The 20,201-nt window shown below is 48.7% G+C and overlaps 1 protein-coding gene and 1 non-coding gene across 3 annotated transcripts in view; both read left to right on the forward strand.

The window, feature by feature from the left end:
• Positions 1-6,991: 6,991 nt before the first annotated feature.
• Positions 6,992-20,201, forward strand: part of LOC129713212 (pleckstrin homology domain-containing family A member 2-like) — a 76,114-nt gene continuing 62,904 nt past the window's right edge. The window contains exon 1 of one of the 2 annotated variants that reach the window (XM_055662136.1): positions 6,992-7,566. The gene's annotated coding sequence lies outside the window, so the exon portion shown is untranslated. The remainder of the gene's footprint in view (positions 7,567-20,201) is intronic. The other variant, XM_055662135.1, reaches the window with a different exon arrangement.
• Positions 11,718-11,797, forward strand: trnae-cuc (transfer RNA glutamic acid (anticodon CUC)). Its single transcript is given in 2 exon segments — positions 11,718-11,754; positions 11,761-11,797. It is a non-coding gene; the product is annotated as a tRNA-Glu (tRNA).

The raw sequence follows: 20,201 nt of genomic DNA on the forward strand, positions 1-20,201 counted from the left end.
ACCTTCTCTGTACTCCCTCTGTGGCAAGAATGCCCTTCTTGGAATCAGTTGCCTGATGGTTCAGTTGCCTGATAACAGCTGGGAAGAAACTGTCCCTGAATCTGGAGGTGTGCGTTTTCACACTTCTGTACCTCTTTCCTGAAGGGAGAGGGGAAAAGAGGGAGTGACTGGGGTGAGACTGGTCCTTGATGATGCTGCTGGGGCCTTGCCGAGGCAGCGTGAGGTGTAGATGGAGTCAATGGAAGGGAGGTTGGTTTGTGTGATGGTCTGGGCTGGGTCCACGACTCTCTACGATTTCTCGGGAGAATGTAGAAACAAGGAACTGCAGGAGCTGGCTTACAAAAAAAAAGACACAAAGCGCTGGAGTAACTCAGCGTCTTTGGAGAACATGGATTGGTGACGTTTCAGGTCGGGCCACTTGTGCCTTCAACCATCTGCCTAACTAAAACCTTCCTCACATGGATCAGTCTATTACCTGATCAAGGACCCCAACCCGAAACGTCACCTATCCATGTTCTCCAGAGATGCTGCCTGACCCGCTGAGGTACTCCAGCGCTCTGTATATTCTTATCATCATGAAACATTGGTCAAATCCAGGAGGAAAGTGCTGTGTATCACCAACGGGACCAGGGAGATTCCAGCATCCTGTGATGCAAGTCATAAGCTCACGTCCATAAGTCATTCAACCCATCAAGTCTACTCCACCATTCAATCATGGCTGATCTATCTCTCCCTGTCAACCCCATTCTCCTGCCCTCCCCCCATAACCCCTGACACCCGTACTAATCAAGAACCTATCAGTCTCCATTTAAAAATATCTCCAATGACTTGGCCTCCACAGCCTTCTGTGGCAATGAATTCCACAGATTCACCACCCTCGGACTAAAGAAATTCCTCCTCTTCTTTCTCAAGGTACATCCTTATATTCTAAGGCTGTGGCCTCTGGTCCTAGACTCTCCCACTAGTGGAAACATCCTCTCCACATCCACTCTATCCGGGCCTTCCATTATTCGATAAGTTTCAACAAGGTCCCCCCCCCCTCCACTCCTCATCCGTCTAAACTCCAGCGCGTACAGGCCCAGTGCTGTCAAACGCTCATCGTTCCATCTTCACATTCTTCCTATTGCAACGAATGGATGATAACAACATGATTCGATACGATAGAACATTATTTATCCCAGGAGGGAAATTGATCTGGCAATTGACGAATGGAAAGGATTGGGAATGTGCAGAGATCAGGGGGCCACACACACAGTTTAAGGATAAGAGGGAAGTCTTTTAGGACCGAGATGAGAAAATTATGCTGGAGATAGGCAATGTTTCGTCCCAAAAGCCTTCTTCAGACCCGAAATCCTGAAGGAAATAGGCAACGTTTTGGGCCGAAACCCTTCCGGGTTTCGGCCCGAAACGTCACCTATTTCCTTCGCTCCATAGATGCTGCTGCACCCGCTGAGTTTCTCCAGCATTTTTGTCTACCCGACGATGAACAGTAGATAGCTTTTAACATCAAATCCTCCCGTCATTGACGCTGAACAACCCCAAACAGAACCCGGTCATTGTCATTATAGAAACTTACAAAATTCTTAAGGGGTTGGACAGGCTAGATGCAGGAAGATTGTTCCCGATGTTGGGGAAGTCCAGAACAAGGGGTCACAGATTAAGGATAAGGGTGAAATCTTTTAGGACCGAGATGAGAAAAACATTTTTTTTCCCACACAGAGAGTGGTGAATCTGTGGAATTGTCTGCCACAGAAGGTAGTTGAGGCCACACAGTTCATTGGCTATATGTAAGAGGGAGTTAGGTGTGGCCCTTGTGGCTAAAGGGATCAGGGGGTATGGAGAGAAGGCAGGTACAGGATACTGAGTTGGATGATCAGCCATGATCTTATTGAATGGCGGTGCAGGCTCGAAGGGCCGAATGGCCTACTCCTGCACCTATTTTCTATGTTTCTATGTTTCTATGTTTCTATGTTGAGGGGTGGGGGAGGAGGGGAGTCAGTCTACCCCACCACAGAAGGGGGAGAAGTTGTACAGTCTGATAGCCACAGGGAAGAAGGATCTCCTGTGACGTCCTGTGCTGCATCTTGGAACCAGTCTGTCGCTGGTGATAATTGTGTGAACCAAAGGGCATTTCGTTACAAAATAATCCAATTTGACAAGCATCCTATCAGGTCATAAACGTCCAACTAATGACTCAGTGGATAAATATATTAAATTGTGATAACCACCCATATGACTTCACCTTGTGAATGTAGCATGTCTGGAAGTTTTGTAAGATTTCCAAACAGTGGGAATTTTGGTCTGTCGGGAGTCTCGTTTCGTTTCGTTTCGTTTCGAGACACAGCATGGAAACAGGCCCTTCAGCCCGCCGAGTCCACACTAGCTCGATGTTCTCCCACTTTCCCATCCACTCCCTGCACACTGGGAGGAGTTTACAGACGGGCCGATAAACCTACAATCCCGCACGCCTTTGGGATGCGGGAGGAAACCGGAGCGGCCACAGGGAAAACGTGCAAACTACCAACGCACGGACAGCGCCCGATGTCAGGATCCAACCCGGGTCTCTGGTGATGTGAGGCAGCAGTTCCACCCGCTGTGCCACCGTGCTGCCCATAATCTTTGAACGAATGCAATATCGAATGCAATGCATTATATATTGTCCACACACTGAGTCCTTCACCTGAGGTCAGGTTCAAAGCTCTCTCTCCATATTACAGTCATTTATTACCCATCCCTATTACCCCTGCGAAGGTGGAAAGGCTGCTTTGGATCTTTGGGGCAACCCTGTGGAGTATTGCATGCAGTTCTGGTCGTCCCATTACAGGAGAGATGTGGAGGCTTTGCATAGGGTGCAGAGGAGGGTTACCAGAACGCTGCCTGCATTAGAAGTTTCAGCTTCAAGGAGAGGTTGGATAGACTTGGATTGTCTTCTCGGGAGGGTCATAAGGTCGTGTCACGTGATGGGAGCAGAATTAGGCCATTCGGCCCATCAAGCCCACTCCGCCATTCAATCATGGCTGATCTATCTCTCCCTCCTAACCCCATAACCCCTGACACCCGTCCTAATCAAGAACGTCGGAGTTTGAGCGGCGGCTGGATAGAATTATATAAACTTATAAGCGGCATAGATAGGGTAGACAGTCAGGACTTTTTCCCCAGGAGTGGAAATGCCCTACACTAGAGGGCGCAGCCATTATCTAAATGGTGGCCGACTAGGAAAAGGGGAGATGCAGCGAGACCTGGGTGTCATGGTATACTAGCCATTGAAGGTAGGCTTGCAGGTGCAGCAGGCAGTAAAGAAAGCAAATGGTATGTTAGCTTTCATAGCAAAAGGATTTGAGTATAGGAGGAGGGAGGTTCTACTGCAGTTGTACAGGGTCTTGGTGAGACCACACCTGGAGTATTGCGTGTTTTGGTCTCCAAATCTGAGGAAGGACATTATTGCCATAGAGGGAGTGCAGAGAAGGTTCACCAGACTGATTCCTGGGATGTCAGGACTGTCTTATGAAGAAAGACTGCATAGACTTGGTTTATACTCTCTAGAATTTAGAAGATTGAGAGGGGATCTTATAGAAACTTACAAAATTCTTAAGGGGTTGGACAGGCTAGATGCAGGAAGATTGTTCCCAATGTTGGGGAAGTCCAGGACAAGGGGTCACAGCATAAGGATAAGGGGGAAATCCTTTAAAACCGAGATGAGAAAAACTTTTTTCACACAGAGAGTGGGGAATCTCTGGAACTCTCTGCCACCGAGGCCAGTTCATTGGCTATATTTAAGAGGGAGTTAGATGTGGCCCTTGTGGCTAAGGGGATCAGAGGGTATGGAGAGAAGGCAGGTACGGGATACTGAGTTGGATGATCAGCCATGATCATATTAAATGGCGGTGCAGGCTCGAAGGGCCGAATGGCCTACTCCTGCACCTATTGTCTGTCTAACAATGAGCTATTCTACATTGTCCTCGATCTTCATTCCCTTTGCCCTGTTTTCGCACCTTATCTATGTATCTCCCCCCCCCCCCCATCTGAACAAGGGACCGACCCAAAAAGTCACCCATTCCTTCTCTCCAGCCTGTCCCGCTGAGTGACTCCTGCATTTTGTGTCTGTGGAGGGTATATGTTCAAGGCATTGTGTTTAGCACAAACATTGTGGGCCGAAGGGCCTGTTCCTGTGCTGTACTGTTCTATGTTCCACATCAGAGGGTATTCACATCACACAGAGACCAGACAGGGTAAAGAAAGGCCGATTTTCTCTCTTCACGAGGCATTTGTGAACCAGATGTGTTTTTATCACAAAGCAGTGGCCATCACATTTCACAACTCGTTATTTTCAAAATTCAATACAGCGTACACAGTGGCCTCTGGATTATTAGCAGGGTCATTTAACTCCTACACCACCAGCAAATAGCGCGGCACGGTGGCGCAGCGGTAGAGTTGCTGCCTTACAGTGCTTGCAGCGCCGGAGACCCGGGTTCAATCCTGACTACGGGTGCTATCTGTGTGGAGTTTGTACGTTCTCCCCGTGACCACGTGAAACGTACAGGTTCCTAGGTTAATTGGCTAGGTATAAGTGTAAAATTGTCCCTAGTGTGTGTAGGATAGTGTTAATGTGCGGGGATCGCTGGTCGGTGCGGACTCAGTGGGCCAAAGGGCCTATTTCCGCGCTGTATCTCTAAACTAAACTAAAAATATCCTAAAGAAAGCAAGGACTGTCATTAAACCTGCTCCTGAGAGCAGAGTAATGATGTGGCTGAGTCTCGGGGCAGAATCCCACCGTTACCAAAGCAAGGCATTCCAAAACTAACGATAGACTTTGTAGCATTTTCAGCCGAGGGAAAGAATGGAATAGAATGTGGAAAATGTGGGTGCTGGCAACTTGCTTAATGCTGGAGTTACAATCCCAGCTGGCCTTCCAAACATCTGGGGTCTATATATAGACCAGGCACCAACAGCACCAATATACACTTAGAGTAGTCCTCTCTGGCAGATGCAGGCATCCGCAGATGTGGTGCACATGTGCACACACACACACACACACACACACACACACACACACACACACACACACACACACACACACACACACACACACACACACACACACACACACACACACACACACACACACACACACACACACACACACACACACACACACACACACACACACACACACACACACACACACACACACACACACACACACACACACACAACCTGCACCCGCACTCATACTCACACATGTGCACACACGACACACACACACATGCATGCACACATACATGCACAGAATGCACCCACACACACGTGCAGCATGTGCAAACACAGCATGTACACGACATGCACACACATGGCATGCATGCTCTCACACATACACACAACGCGAACATACAAATGGCATGTAGACACACACGCACAGCATGCACATACACAGGACATTCATGCACACACACATACACACACTCTCACACACACACTCTCACACACACTCACTACTAGAGGGCATGGCTTCAAGGGGATATGGGCAAGGATTAAAGGGGATAGACAGGGCAAGAGTTTTACACAGTGGTGGGTGCCTGGAACGGGGTACTGATTGGGGATGATCAGCCATGATCACATTGAATGGCGGTGCTGGCTCGATGGGCCGAATGGCCTACTCCTGCACCTATTGTCTATTGTCTATTGTACAGCCGGGGGTGGGGGTGGGGGTGGAGGCCGATACAATAGTGGCATTTAAGAGACTTTTGGATAGGCACATGGATATGCAGGGAATGTGTAGGAAAGAACTGCAGATGCTGGTTTATACCGAAGATAAGACACAGAATGCTGGAGTAACTCAGCGGGACAGGCAGCATCTCTGGATGCATGGGTATACATGTATAGGGTATAGATGTATATGGATTATGTGAAAGTTGAGAATTGCCTTGGCATCTTGTTATATTTGTTATAAAATAGGTGCAGGAGTAGGCCATTCGGCGCTTCGAGCCTGCACCGCCATTCAATATGATCATGGCTGATCACCCAACTCAGTTCAATACTGACACTTTGGGCCGAAGGGCCTGTTCCTTTGCTTTACTTTTTTGTATTCTGTGAATTGAGATTGCTCCGAGAGCCAACATAACATTGACGGGCCGAACGGCCTCCTTTAACGTCGCTGGGGTATATGGGGCTAGTACAGGAAGATGGCGTTATGGTCAGACAGACCCACTATTGAATCACATTGGTTCACCATTATCAATTATGTGATATGATTATGGGAAGGGGGGCTACAAAGTTCCAGTTCATTAATATTTTAAACCCCCACGATGGCGAGCACGGGATTTGAACTCGCGAATTGTGTAGGAGTGCAGATTCCTGTCTGAACCTCACGGTCACTCTCTCTGTCTCTCTGCAGCGCTGCAAACGCACACTGGCGCCGCTGTTAAACTCCGACCTTTGCTCCCAGCGAATGCAAAAAAAAAACCTCATCAACCCTCAAAGTTCACATACCAGGGGATTTTTTTTTGGTAGTTACTCTGCAAGAGCCAAGCTGAATGTTAACAAACGTGGCTTGCAAAAGTCTCTTGCATTGAAGGTGCAACGCCACTGACTGCTGCAAAATAATAACCCAGAGGGTGTAACTTTGCCGAAATGCAGAGTCTGAAGAAGGGTCTCGACCCGAAACGTCGCCCATTCCTTCTCTCTGCCTGTCCCGCTGAGTTACTCCAGCATTTTGTGTCGACCTTCGATTTAAACCAGCATATGCAGTTATTTCCTACTCAAGTCCAGATCTAAGTTTGCCGAAAGTTTGCAACAAGGAACTACAATTGTTGGTTTATACCAAAGATAGATACAAAGTGCTGGAGTAACTTTGTGAGCAAATCTAGTTTGGTCTAAGTTTGCGACTGATATGTGTCAGGGGGCTCGAGTCCCGTTTCAACTGAGCTCCCAAGTCGAGGAACCCTTGTAAGGGAAAATGCAGAAACAAAGAACTGCAGGTGCTGGTTTATAGCGAAGATAAACGCAAAGTGCTGGAGTAACTCAGTATCTGTGTAGTCCACAGCGATGGGTGACGTCTCGGGACCTTGGTGGGAAAGCAGAAGTTAAAAGCGACCGAAATAAAATAACAAGAGTTTGTTTTCCTCTCTCTCTCTCTCTGTGCCAACGAGGATGAGGAAGAACTGGTCTTTTAGACCGCACCCACCGCCAGTCCGGCCACGCTAACTGTACATTTGCATTTGCAGACACTCCTTCTTCTATCTCAGCTGAACACAGACTGCGAGAGCACTGAGCTCGCTGGCTGGCAGTTGCAGTTGCAATTCAGTGCCTGCACTTTGCGTGGACAAGGGAGGAGGGGAGTGTAAGTCACCAGCTCCCGTTTGCTGCCGATATCTGGGCTGCCGGTGGAACTATAACCCCAGGGAAGGTGGGGAGGCGAGAGAGAGAGAGAGAAAGACAAGAAGGAAACAAATAGAACAATCGTGTGAGCAGCAGAAGTCTGCAGAGCGAAGTTTTTTATTTGGAAGTTGGCTGGCAACTACTTGCCCGGGGTTCCGCCGGCGATGAGACTCACTGTTCGCTCCTCTTGGGGTAAGTTGAAACGCTGTCGAACGCCTTTACTGACTGCTTATCCTGACTGCTTACACTGACTGCTTACACTGACTGCTTACACTGACTGCTTACCCTGACTGCTTACACTGACTGCTTATCCTGACTGCTTACACTGACTGACTTACTGACCCCTCTCGCAACGTTTACAAGTTTACCTTGCAGGGTTTTTTTTTGTGGCTTGGTGAAGTCCTCTGTTTTAAACTATGAAGCAGGAAGGTCAGGGCTCGGTGGCTTGCAGGGCAGGCGAGCGGTCGTGGGTTAGGAGGGCTTGTCCCTGGTCTACACACACACACACACATACACATGATTTAGCCTGAGGCGGAGGAATGGGGCGGGGTGGAGAGATGGGGGGGGGGGGGGGGGGGGGGGGGGGGGGGAGAGATGGGGGGGGGGGGGGGGGGGGGAGTGGAGAGGGATGAGGGGGGGGAGTGGAGAGATGAGATGGGGGGGGGGTGGAGAGATGAGGGGGGGGGGGTGGAGAGATGAGATGGGGGGGGGGAGGAGAGAGAGATGAGGGGGGGGGGTGGAGAGATGAGGGGGGTGGAGTGGAGAGATGGGGGATAGGGGGGGTGGAGAGATGAGGGGGGGGGGGATGGAGAGATGGAGATGATGGGGGGAGAGGGTGGAGAGATGAGGGGGGGGTGGAGAGATGAGATGGGGGGTGAGAGATGAGGGGGGGGGGGGAGAGAGATGAGGGGAGTGAGAGATGAGGGGGGAGTGGAGAGATGAGGGGGGGTGAGAGATGAGGGGGGGTGGAGAGAGATGAGGGGGGGTGGAGATATAGGGAGAGGGGTGAGAAATGGGGTGGAGGGAGAATAGGATGAGAGAGGAGGAGGTGAGGTCGAGGGGAGAATGTGGGGGAATGGGGATGAAGGGGTGGGGACAAGGGGGCCAAAATAGGATGTGAGGGTGGGGGGGGGAGTAGAGGGGAGAATGTGGTGGGAGACTGGAAAGGTAGGGTGCGGGGTATGTCTGTCATATTTCTCCCCAGTACACCCCTCCTCCCCCTCTGGCCCCTTCTGCCAACCCCCTCTCAATTCTGCCCTCCCTTTTGTTTTCCCTTCCTCTAATTCAGCATCTCCCACCTGCCTCATTTACCCCCCCCCCCCCCCCCCTCCCATCCTTCCATCTACCTCTGCTCCCATTTGCTTCACACACCCGCCCCCCCCCCCCAATTTGGTCCTCCACCCCCCCAATTCAACATTGCTCTGTTAACCCCTCTCTTTCCAATGTACCCACCCCTCCACTTTATCATCCCCAGCTCTCCCCACCCCTGAAGTGTTACATCTCCTCAGCCCCTGTCCTCTTCCCCTCCCATCATCTCCTCCTCTCCTCTTCCTCTCCCCCTCTCCCCTTCTCCCCCACTCCCCTCCCATCCATCTCCCCATCTCCATCTCCTCTCCCCTTCTCCCCTCTTCCCTCCCCATCTCCCCCTCCCCTTCTCTTCCCATCTCCCCTCCCCTCCTCCCCTCCCTCTCCCCCCTCCCTCTCCCCTCTCCCCTCCCCACTCTCTCCCATCTCTCCCCTCTCCCCCTTCCCCCCCCCTCCCCTCCCATCTCCCCTTCTCTCTCCTCATCTCTCCCCATCTCCATCCTCTCCCCCTCTCCCCTCCTCCCTCTCCCCCGTCCCTCTCCCTCTCCCCCTCCTCCTCCTCCTCCTCTCATCCCTCATCTCCCCTCTCCCCATCTCCATCTCCTCTCCCCTTCTCCCCCTCTTCCCCTCTCCCATCCCGTCCTCTTCCCCTCTCCCCCTCGCCCCTCTGGCCATTTCTAATCCCCAGCACCCACACACCATGTGTGAAGAACGCTGGAGGCAGTTTAGCAGTGTCTCCCCGTCTCCTGGGTCTTCCTGCGTTTCACCACTTTGTCTCATTACTTTGGGTTGGGAGCGGTGGCAACACACGGGTTGCAGTGAGGTTGCGACCCCCTCGCCTGTGAATGTCGACCCCACTGCCGGGTCCCTCTAGTTTCTGCCCACCTGGTTCAGGAGGCCACTCCTGACATTCCTATCCAAGTCAATCTTACAAGCTGCAAAGATGTTTGCATAACGCAGCACCCGAACGGGACAGAAGAAGGAATTTTACACTTTGCATTTTTAGACAAAATGTGTAAGGGGGAAACTGCAGATGCCGGTTTAAACCAAAGATGCACATTAAAAAGCTGGAGTAACTCAGCCGGTCAGGCAACATCTCTGGAGAAAAGGAATAGGTGACGTTTCAGGTCGAGACTCTTCTTCAGGTTACCTATTCCATTTCTCCAGAGATGCTGTCTGACCCGCTGAGTTACTCCAGCTTTTTGTATCAGCATTTTCAAAGATGGTTTCTTCCCAGCTGTTTATCAGGCAACTGAACCAACTAGAGAGCGGTCCTGACCTCCCATTTACCTCATTACAGACATTTGACCCATCTTCAATCTGAATTTACCTTGCATTAAACGTCAGTGCAAGATAAAGTCTATGCTGTATCTTTATCCTGTATCTGTACACTGTGGACGGCTTGATTATAATCATGTGTGTGTGTGTTCACTAACTGGATAGCACGCAATGTAAAAGCTTTTCACTGTACCTCGGTGCACGTGACCATAATAAACAAAACCCTAAGCTCAACGCTGTGGATGTATTTACATAACAAGGCCCAAAGTGCTGGAGTAACTCAGCGGGTCAGTAGCTGTGGTCAGGACTGAACCCGGGTCTCTGGTGCCGTTAGGCCAGAACTCTACCGCTGGCTGCACCACGGTGGTGGAGTGGGCCCAAAACATCGCAGAGATCAGACATTCGCCATTGACTCCATCTACATTTTACACTCCCTCAGGAACACAACCAACACAATCAAAACACTTGCCCTTTCCTGGTTAAGAAAGAACTGCAGATCTGCTGGAAAAATCGAAGGGAGACAAAAATGCTGGAGAAACTCAGCGGGTGAGGCAGCATCTATCTCTCGACCCGAAACGTCACCTATTCCTTTGCTCCATAGATGCTGCCTCACCCGCTGAGTTTCTCCAGTATTTTTGTCTACCTTGTCCTATCCTGGTCATTCCTTCCTGTCCCTGCTCCCGTCCGGCAGACGGTACAAAATTGAAGAATACAGTTGAACAGAGGGATCTGGGTATAACCGTGCATTAGTTCCTTGAAGGTGGAATCTCATATAGATAGGATGGTAAAGAAAGCTCTTGGTATGCTAGCCTTTATAAATCAGAGCATTGAGAATAGAAGCTGGGATGTAATGTTAAAATTGTACAAGGCATTGGTGAGACCAAATCTGGGGGATGGAGTACAATTATGGTCGCCCAATTATAGGAAGGATGATCAGCCATGATCAAAATGGCGGTGAGCTCGAGTACAGAATGGATTTACTAGACCTGTTGCCTGGGTTTCAACAACATGCGTTACACAGATAGGTTGATAACAAGGTCTTTAACCAACAAACCTCTACATATTTGGTGTGGGAGGAAACCGGAATTCTCAGAGAAAACCAACGCAGGTCACGGGGAGAACGTACAAACTCCATATTGACAGTACCCGCAGTCGGGATCGAACCGGGGTCTCTGGCGTTGTAAGGCTGCGCTTCTCCCTTTGAGAATAGGGAAGATTCTAACAAGAGGACATGACTTCAGAATTAAGGGACAGAAGTTTAGGGGTAACATGAGGGGGAACTTCTTTACTCAGAGAGTGGTAGCGGTGTGGAATGAGCTTCCAGTGGAAGTGGTGGAGGCAGGTTCGTTGGTATCATTTAAAAATAAATTGGATAGGCATGAGGTAGAAGTGAATGGAGGGTTATGGTACGTGCGCAGGCAGGTGGGACTATACTGTACATAAACACATTTGTTCGGCATGGACAGGTAGAGCCGAGATGGCCTGAGTGCAGAATATGTTGTCAGCATTGTAGCGCAACATTTCAGAGACCTTTGTCCTGTCCGCAATGGGGTCAGGTGAATCCTTCAGTACCCTCGCCTGGAACCTAACCTTCCGTCCTGATAACAGAAGGTACAAAAGCTGTTTGAAAGCGGGCACCACCAGTATCTTCTGCCGGACTGGCGCGTTTCAGGTCGGGGCGGGACTCCTTTAGTGCTCCTGAGGGAGTGTAAAGTGTAGATGGAGTCGATGGTGGGGGAGTCTGGTCTGTGTGATGCACTGGTCGGCTAGCTCAGTGGGTAGAGCATGAGACTCTCAATCTTAATCTCAGGGTGGTGGGTTCAAGTCCCACGTTGGGCCACACTCTCACTGGTGGCAAAAACATGGCGAGCGGTGCAAGAATTTCACTGCGCGGTGTATAGGTGACGACTGAATCGTTGGGCCCCATCCATAACTGTGGGCAGCACGGTGGCGCAGCGGTAGAGTTGCGGCCTTACAGCGCCAGAGACCCAGGTTCGACCCTGACTACGGGCGCTCTCTGCGCGGATTTTGCACGTTCTCCCCACGTGCTGCATGCATTTTCTCCGGGTGCTCCGGATTCCTCCCACAGTCCAAAGACCCACAGGTTTGGCGTTGGTAGAATTGTAACTTATCCCTAGTTTAGTTGAAGGTAGACAAGAATGCTGGAGAAACTCAGCTGGCGAGGCAGCATCTATGGAGCGAAGGAATAGGTGACATTTCGGGTCTCTATTCCTTCGCTCCATAGATGCTGAGTTTCACCCGCTGAGTTTCTCCAGCATTTTTGTCTACCTTTGATTTTTTCCAGCATCTGCAGTTCTTTCTTAAACACCTAGTTGAGTTGAGTTTAGTTTGGAGATATAGCATGGAAACAGGCCCTTCAGCCCGCAATCCCCATGCATTAACACTATTCTACACCCAAATTAATTTCACTTGTGACGAATAAAACCGTATTGTATTGTATTGTATTGTAGTAGGGACAATCTTACACTTATCCCAAGCCAATTAATCCTACAAAGCTGTACGTCTTTGGAGTGTGTGTGTAGGATTGTGTTGGTGTACAGGATGGTTGCTGGCGGGCGTGGACTCTGGGCCGTTGGGCCTGTTTCCGCACTGTATCTCTAAACTGAACACAATTCCTTGCGGTCTTGGGCAGATCTGTTCGCAGACCCAGCTGTGAAGCAACCCGCCAGTGTGATATCTGTGGAGCATCTGTTGATGTTTGTAAGCCTCAAGGAAAAGATATTGAGCCAGGTCTTTCTCTTGGTGGGTGTGGGAGCTACCCAGCTGTTGCAGCACTACACAGTCCATACACGTAAAGCCATGTGGTCCTTGATGTGTTGGAGTTGGTACAGTTACAGCTACTGTAATCTGGGCCACGTGTGCTATCTACACCGACCCACTTGTGGCTTTGCTGACTGCAATTGATACTCCTCCTTAGACATAGAAACATAGAAAATAGATGCAGGAGAAGGCCATTCGGCCCTTCGAGCCTGCACCGCCATTCAATATGATCATGGCTGATCATCCAACTCGGTATCCTGTACCTGCCTTCTCTCCATACCACCTGATCCCTTTAGCCACAATAGCCACATCTAACTCCCTCTTAAATATAGCCAATGAACTGGCCTCAACTACCTTCTGTGGCAGAGAATTACACAGATTCACCACTCTCTGGGTGAATTTTTTTTTCCTCATCTCAGTCCTAAAAGATTTCCCCCTTATCCTTAAACTGTGACCCCTTGTTCTTGACTTCCGCAACATCGGGAACTATCTTCCTGCATCTAGCCTGTCCAACCCCTTAAGAATTTTGTAAGTTTCTATAAGATCTCCCCTCAGTCTTCTGAATTCCAACGAGTACAAGCCGAGTCTATCCAGTCTTTCTTCATATGAAAGTCCTGACATCCCAGGAATCAATCTGGTGAACCTTCTCTGTACTCCCTCTATGGCAAGAATGTCTTTCCTCAGATTAGGAGACCAAAACTGTACACAATACTCCAGGTGTGGTCTCACCAAGACCCTGTACAACTGCAGTAGAACCTCCCTGCTCCTATACTCAAATCCTTTTGCTATGATACTCCTTCTTGCTTTGATTGATGCCGTTTGCCGAAGGTAGGATCGTAAAGACACTGGACAGTGTAGGAAGGAACCGCAGAGGCCGGTTTACACCGAAGATGGACACACAATGCCGGAGTAACTCAGCGGGTCAGGCAGCATCTCTGGGGAGAAGGAATGGGTGACGCCTCGGGCTGTGACTGAGGGTCTGGGGAGAGGGAGACACAGAGATATAGAATTGGGAAAGGATATGAAAGGGGCGAGACTCTTCTTCAGACGCTGAAGAAGTTACTGGACTTCTCGACCACTGATCCAGCGACATGAATTCAAATGGATGGGACGAGTAAAGGGCCTGTCCCACTTTCATGACCTAATTCACCACTTTTTTTACTCGTGGACATTTTTCATCAGGCTAGAAAAAACGCCCCGACCTACTTAGGTCGTGAAAATGGAACAGGCTCTTCAGGAGGGATATGGACCAAACGCAGGCAGGTGGGACTAGTGTAGCCGTGACATGTTGACCGTTGTGGGCAAGTTGGGCCGAAGGGCCTGTTTCCACACTGTAACACTATGTCTAAATGCCGGCTCGGCAGCTGGTGAAAGTATATGAGTATTATTTAGCATGTGGAACTTAAAACAAGAAATTATCTTTGGTAGCAGTAACTATGAAACTCTCAGATTGTCAGCATGTTGCTTCACTTTTTCTTTGTGGTGGAAGTTTGCTTCCCCTAACTTACATATGGAGAGGGTGCGGGGAAGATTTACGAGGATGTTGCCAGGGTCTGAGCTGCAGGCTGGGACTCTATTCCTTGGAGCCCAAGAGGATCTGGGTTGATCTTATAGAGGTGTATAAAATCATGAGAGGAATAGATCGGGTAGATGCACAGAGTCTCTTGCCCAGAGCAGGAGAATTGAGGTCGAGAGGACATAGGGTTAAGGTGAAGTGGAAAAGATTTAATAGGAATCTGAGGGGTAACTTTTTCACACAAATGGTGGTGTGTGTATGGAACAAGCTGCCAGAGGAGGTAGTTGAGGCTGGGACTACCCCCAATGTTTGACATTTAGACATTTAACATTTAACTACACCTCTCGCTTTAAAGCTATTCCCCCTAATCTTTGACATTCCCGCTCTGGCATGAAAGGCTTTGACTGTCTACCCTATCTATGCCTCTCATACTTTTATATCCTTCCATGAGGTCTTCCCTTAAAAGCCTGTCCCACTTGGCGATTTGTTCGGCGACTGCCAGGGTCGCCAACAGATTTTGAACATTTCAAACTCCAGCAGCGACAAAAAAAATGTTGCGAGACTTGTGGAAACACACTATGAGTCAAGTGATGGGCTGAATGGCCTCATTCTACTCCTATCAAGTCAGCAGAGCAAACAAAATCATGAGAGACCTCTTCCACCCCTGCAACGGACTGTTCCAGCCGCTACGGTCAGGCAAACGCCTCCGTTGCCACGCAGTGAGAACGGAGAGGTTGAGAAGGAGTTTCTTCCCAGAGGCAATTCGGACTGTAAACGCCTTTCTCACCAGGGACTAACTGTACAGAACGTTTTTCCTTCTATTATTTTTTATGTAAAATAATATGTGTGTTATGATTGTGTTTATAATTTGTTTGGTTGTTTTGTTGTTCCGCGAGCATTGCCACTTTCATTTCACTGCACATCTCGTATGTGTATGTGACAAATAAACTTGACTTGACTTGACTTGACTTGAGCTCCACCATTCAATCATGGCTGATCTATCTCTCCCTCCTAACCCCACTCTCTCCTGCCTTCTCCCCATAGCCGCTGACACCCGCACCAAATCAAAAATCTATCTGACTCTGCCTTAAAAATACCCACTGACTTGGCCTCCACTGTCTTCTGCGGCAAGGAATTCCACAGATTCACCACCCTAAATGATGGTGCACATTACCATATAAACATGCATAATCACCAGCATCTGCAGTTCTTTGTTTTAACACTCAATTGCTTTCAGGAACATTGTGGTGAAGGATTGAGAATCTAAATGTCTTGTTCCTATTTCTGTGACACTGGCCTGCCTGTTGCTTGCTGGAAATAGACACAAAGTGCTGGAGTAACTCAGCGGGTCAGGCAGCATCTCTGGAGGAAAGGAATAGGAGGTGTTTCGGGTCGAGACCCTTCTGGGCCTCTGTCCTCCACTGTTCTGAGTCTGGGGTGAGTTTTTTTTCTGGCATCCAAATCGTGCTCAGTCCATGCATTCACGAGAACCGTCGTATAGAAACAGGCCCTTCAGCCCATCTAATCTGTGCTGATCATCAACCACCTCTTTACATTAATCCGATGTTAATTCCACTGTATTCTTGCCACACTCCCATCAAGTTAGGAGCTGCCGGAGGAAGTAATTAACAGGAAGTAGGGACAAAAATAACATTTAAATGAGAGACGCAAAGTGCTGGAATAACACGGTGGGTCAGTTAGCATCTGTGGGGAACAAAGATAGGTGACGTTTCAGGTCAGACAGAAGAAGGGTCCTGACCAGAAACATCAACTATCCATTTTCGCCGGAGATGCTGCCCGACCCGCTGAGTTACTCCAGCACTTTGTTTCCATCTTTGGTATACACCAGCACTTGCGGTTCCTCTACATAACAATTGAATGACATGGTACATGGATAGACAAGGTTTAGAGAGATGTGGGCCAAATGCATGCAAATGGCATGAATGAAGATGGAGCATCTTGGTCAGCATGGACAAGTTGGGGTGAATGGCCTGTTTCTGTACTGTCTGATTCTATGACTCTGACTCTCCATTGATCAGAGGGAAATGGGGAAGTGTCATTTTTTTAAGGTGCAGGAGTAGGCCATTCGGCCCTTTGAACCAGCACTGCCATTCAATGTGATCATGGCTGATCATCCCCAATCAGTACCCCGTTCCTGCCTTCTCCCCATATCCCCTGACTCCGCTATTTTTTAAGAGCCCTATCTAGCTATCTCTTTCAAAGCATCCAGAGAACCTGCCTCCACCGCCCTCTGAGGCAGAGAATTCCACAGACTCACCACTCTCTGTGAGAAATAGTGTGAGAATGCACAGTGTATTTTACCCAGAGTAGGGGAATCAAGAACCAGGCATGCTTTTAAGGTAAAGGGGGCAAAATTTAATAGGAACCTGAGTAAACGCATTTTCCTGAGGGTGGCGGGTATCTGGAACGAGCTGCCAGAGGAGGTAGTTGAAGCAGGTATAGGAATAACATTTAAAAGACATTGTGACAGGTACATGGATAGGAGAAGTTTAGAAGGATGAGGACCAAACACCAAGTGGGACAGCCCCCTTAAAGCTCACACCCTCAAGTCCTGGCAACATCCTTGTAAATTTTCTCTATAACCATTCCAGCTTGAAAACATTTGTGCAGAGAAAAGTTGTTTGTGATCTAAGTACGAGGTTTTGGGCTTTTAGGCCTAGTGCAACATCAGGCCGATAACACCTGAGAGCAAAGAACGTATTGGTATGGTGTCGGATGGAACTGCAGGTGCTGGTTTCCATCGAAGAGAGACACAAAATGCTGGAGTAACTCAGCGGAACGGGCAGAATCTCTGGAGAGAAGGAATGGGCGACATTTTGCATCGAGATCCTTCTTCCGACATTGTCAGCGGGTAGAGTTGCTGCCTTACAACGAATGCAGCTCCGGAGAACCGGGTTCGATCCTGACTACGGGTGCTGTCCGTGCAGAGTTTGCACGTTCTCCCCGTGGCCATGTGGGTTTTCTCCGAGATCTTCGGTTTCCTCCCACACTCCAAAGACGTGCAGGTCTGTAGGTGAATTGGCTTGGTAAATGTAAACAATGGCCCTGGTGTGTAGGATAGTGTTAATATGCGGGGATCGCTGGTCGGCGAAGGGCCGAAGGGCCTGTTTCCATGCTGTATTTCTAAAACTAAAACTAAAAAGAGATATAGATGGTGATATAGAGCGATATAGGACAAATTAATGAAAGATATGCCAAAAAAGTTACGATGATCAGGGAAATGGTCCATTGTTGACTGTGGTTTGGGTGAAAACAAGTTATACAGACTATAAAACTCATCAGGACATCAATGACTAGGGTGGGGGAGGGACAGAGAGAGAGAGAGGAGATGAAAGGTCTACTTGAAGTTAGAGAAATCAATATTCATACCACTGGGGTGTAAGCTTGCTGCTATTGGTTTATTATTGCCATGTACCAAGACACAGTGAAAAACTTCTCTCCAGAGATGCTGCCTGACCCGCTGAGTTACTCCAGCTTTTTGTGTCTATTGTTGACATTGGGAACGTGCTTTTAGATGAACTGGTGCGATCGGATTAAATGAGAGTGTTCTGGACGACTTTAGTCACTTTTACCTTGGTCATTTTGAGATGCAGCGTGGAAACGTACTGAATAGTGAAAGGCTTGGATAGAATGGATGTGGAGAGGATGTTTCCACTTGTGGGAGAGTCTAGGACCAGAGGTCACAGCCTCAAAATTAAACGACGTTCTTTTAGGAAGGAGATGAGGAGGAATTTCTTTAGTCAGAGGGTGGTGAATCTGTGGAATTCATTGCCACAGAAGGCTGTGGAGGCCAAGTCATTGGATATTTTTTTAATGGAGACGGATAGGTTCTAGATGAGGCCAAGTCAGTGGATATTTTTAAGGCAGAGATAGATAGATTCTTGATTAGTACGGGTGTCAGGGGTTATGGGGAGAAGGCAGGAGATTGGGGTTTGGAGGGAGAGATAGATCAGCCATGATTGCATGGCGGAGTAGACTTGATGGGCCGAATGGCCTAATTCTGCTCCTAGCACATGACCTTATGACTCTCTCGCTGATGATCCAAGAGGAATATTTACTATCATCCAACACAATCCCTCTACTTCTTTAAATCTTCTCTCCGCCTGTAATTCTCGGTCAAACTGTACTTGATGGGTCGAATGGCCTAATTATTATTATTATTATGTTATGTTATCCCTGAGAGAAATGGGGGGAGGAAGGGGGTCTCCTCTGATTCAGCACTAGTGGTTGAGTGGGGAATGTGTGGGAAATTCCACTATCCCAGTTACAAAAACCAAGGAAAACCCCACGTAAAGATATTTATTGACCTTTACAACTTTTGGGAAGCCATGACTTAAGCAGACAGGTGTTCTGCACGCAGTGTACAGCAAAAAAAAAACCCCAAACAGCCATCAAGTTCCTGAAAACGTCTCCCATTCCTGGAATTCCTTTGACATGGTCAGCTGTAAGCTGTAATTCATGTCTGCAGACAATAGACGTGACTCTTACAAATTCCGAATGTAACCCCCCCCCCTTTGAGGTATGTCATGCTTCTCAACGTTAGCAGTCCAGTAGAGGTGGTGGCAGTCCAACCCACTTTAAATTCCAGGCCATCAAGGGATCGGACAGGCTCGATGCGGGAAGAATGTTCCCCATGTTGGGGGAGCCCAGAACCAGGAGTCACACAGTTTAAGAATAATGGGTCGGCCATTTGGGACTGAGATGAGAAAAAATCTTTATCACCCAGAGAGTTGTGACTCTGTGGAATTCTCTGCCACAGAAGGCGGTGGAGGCCAATTCACTGAATATCTTCAAGAGAGAGTTAGATTTAGCTCTCAGGGCTAACGGAATCAAGGGATATGGGGGAAAAAATTGAATTGGTTACTGATTTTGGATGGTCAGCTCTGATCCTATTGAATGGTGGTGCTGGTTCGGGCCGAATGGTCTGCTCTTGCATCTATTTTCTATGTTTCTATGACGGAACATAATTTTTTTTTTACTGTTTGTATCCCTCGTTGTTCTCTTCCCCTCCGTCAATAATCGACCATTATACATTTCCTTGATCAGCGTCTGCTTTGATCTATCTTTTTCACACCTTACCCTTTGATATCTCTAGTTTCCCTCTCCCCTGACTCTGAAGAAGGGTGTCGACCTGAAACGTCACCCTTTCCTTCTCTCCAGAGATGCTGCCTGTCCCACCGAGTTACTGGAGCGTTTTGTGTCTACCTTTGGTGGAAGCCAGCATGTAGCAGCTCCTTCCAACACGTAAAGTGAATAACTTTGGAGTTGGCCATTCAGTCCTGGAGCCTGCGCTACTGTTCCTTCTTATAGCCATTGTCAAGAGTGTTTTATTGTCGTATGTAACAAAACTAAAACAAACAAACGATAATAATCATACTAGTCTATTGTAGTTCATAGCTTATGAAGCTTTAGTGTTTAATAGCCTGATGGGTGTGGGGAAGAAGCTATTCCTGAACCTGGTTGTTACAGTTTTCAGGCTCCTGTACCTTCTTCCCGATGGCAGTGGTGAGATGAGTGTGTGGCCTGGATGGTGTGGGTCTCTGATGAAGTTGGCTGCCTTTTTCAGGCAGCGCCTCCGATAGATCCCTTCGATGGTGGGGAGGTCAGAGCCGGTGATGGACTGGGCAGTGGTCCTTTCCGCTCCTGGACGTTCCAGTTGCCGAACCAGGCCACGATGCAACCAGCTAATATGTTCTCCACTGTGCACCTGTAGAAGTTCAAGAGAATCCTCATAATCGAGTCCCCACAGCACCCCTGCCCACGCTCACTTTTCAATAGACGATAGATGCAGCAGTAGGCCATTCGGCCCATCGAGCCAGCACCACCATTCAATGCGATCATCCCCAATCAGTACCCAGTTCTGCAGTTCTACAGTTGGGAAGAAGCCAATCTGGAGTCTGAAAACCACGACCTCCCGTTTCAAGAA

The sequence above is a fragment of the Leucoraja erinacea genome, chromosome 35 (assembly GCF_028641065.1).
Source record: "Leucoraja erinacea ecotype New England chromosome 35, Leri_hhj_1, whole genome shotgun sequence".
Classification (NCBI taxonomy): Eukaryota; Metazoa; Chordata; class Chondrichthyes; order Rajiformes; family Rajidae; genus Leucoraja; species Leucoraja erinaceus.